General features: G+C 47.9%; 1 protein-coding gene across 1 annotated transcript in view; it reads left to right on the forward strand.

Moving 5' to 3' along the window:
- The first annotated feature begins 367 nt into the window (after positions 1-367).
- Positions 368-1,439, forward strand: part of LOC121917750 — a 3,813-nt gene continuing 2,741 nt past the window's right edge. Inside the window, exon 1 of the mRNA XM_042443871.1 lies at positions 368-1,124. The gene's annotated coding sequence lies outside the window, so the exon portion shown is untranslated. The remainder of the gene's footprint in view (positions 1,125-1,439) is intronic.

The following is a 1,439-nucleotide window of genomic DNA, read 5'->3' on the forward strand; positions in this document are numbered from 1 at the left end:
ACTAGATATGCCCATATATATATATATATATATATATATATACACCTTTATAGGCATGTGTATATGACTAAGTATGTGTGTATGTGTGTGTTTGTTGCCGTGCATACACAATCTATTGCCAGGAAGCTATACACTTCTGTATAGGCGCGCACACAGTACCAATGCAAATGTACATATGCCTATGTAAACACACACCCACTGACCTTCCTGGTGAGGAGGTGGGCCCCCATCATCCTCCTCCTCCGGCTCCGGCTCTTCCCGTGGGCTGGGCAAAGCGGCAACCATGTGCCTCCCACGACGTCCTATGGGACGAGAATACAGATAGACGGGGAAGATATCACCACAGATGTCAGGGGAAAAAAAAAATCTGATAGGCAATTGCAAAACACACAACTCACCAGCAGCAATGTTCTCCTCTATGGACGGGCACCCGGCAATCATCCAAAGATGCCACATCTCATTGAAAAATGCAGGGGTTTGCTGTGGTGCTGGGCTGTCCCCATGGGCCCTGTAAGCCCTGTAGAACGCCGTGCGTAGCACCTTGAGCTTTGAGGCCACTTGCCGCCATGACCTCTCAACCCCCAGGGCCTGCAGCCGGCGAGAGAGCCGCCGGTAAATCCGCCGGTTTGGGTGGGAGGTGGAGCCCATAACAATGTTGAGATCCACATCCCTCTCCAAAAACTGGAAAAGGTGCTGGACCTCAACCTCCTTCCATATGCTCCAGGACCTGGGCATGCTGGCAGAGGCTGGGAGCAGGCAGACAGACAAGTGCTTTCAAAAGCCTTCCTGGTTCCCCCACAGGTCCTCACGTGAGAATTGTCCAACTTCCCCCTAAAAGTTTGTTCTTGCCAGCAGATGGCGCTACAGGCGGCTTGTGCGCATGCGCGAGAAAAGCGAGCGCCATTATTTGTTTTAGCCGGGAGTGTTCGGTTGGAAGGGTCCTTGTTGAAATTAACGTCCCTGTAATATTAAAAACACCGCACGTTATTTCGCGGAAGAGCACTCTGCCTGCGATTGGAAAAGACACGCGGAGCAGTGAACGTTCCATCGCGAGAGACCATCGCCTTTCAAAGGGGAGACACACAAAGCACGTTATATCGCGCTGTAGCACGCTGCATTTGAAGGTAACCTCCCTGCCTATCTTTCTGCCCTTTTCCACTGCAGAATTCCTTATTTATTTTCAATAATAAATCTTTAAAAATTCCTATCATTGCCTTTAAATGATTGAGAGTCTCAGAAAATACCGGAAATGTGCTCTCCTGTGGCATTATGTACTCTTTAAGAAATTCACGCATGGCCTTTTCAGATTTTCCAACTTTCTGCCTTTTTCCTATGCTTTATTCCTTATTTTTGGGCAAAAATAAATCTTTTTATAAATCCAAGCATGGCCTTTAAATGATTGAGAGTCTCAGAAAATACCGGAAATGTGCTCTCCTGTG

The sequence above is a fragment of the Sceloporus undulatus genome, unplaced genomic scaffold, assembly GCF_019175285.1.
Source record: "Sceloporus undulatus isolate JIND9_A2432 ecotype Alabama unplaced genomic scaffold, SceUnd_v1.1 scaffold_535, whole genome shotgun sequence".
NCBI classification, from domain to species: domain Eukaryota; kingdom Metazoa; phylum Chordata; class Lepidosauria; order Squamata; family Phrynosomatidae; genus Sceloporus; species Sceloporus undulatus.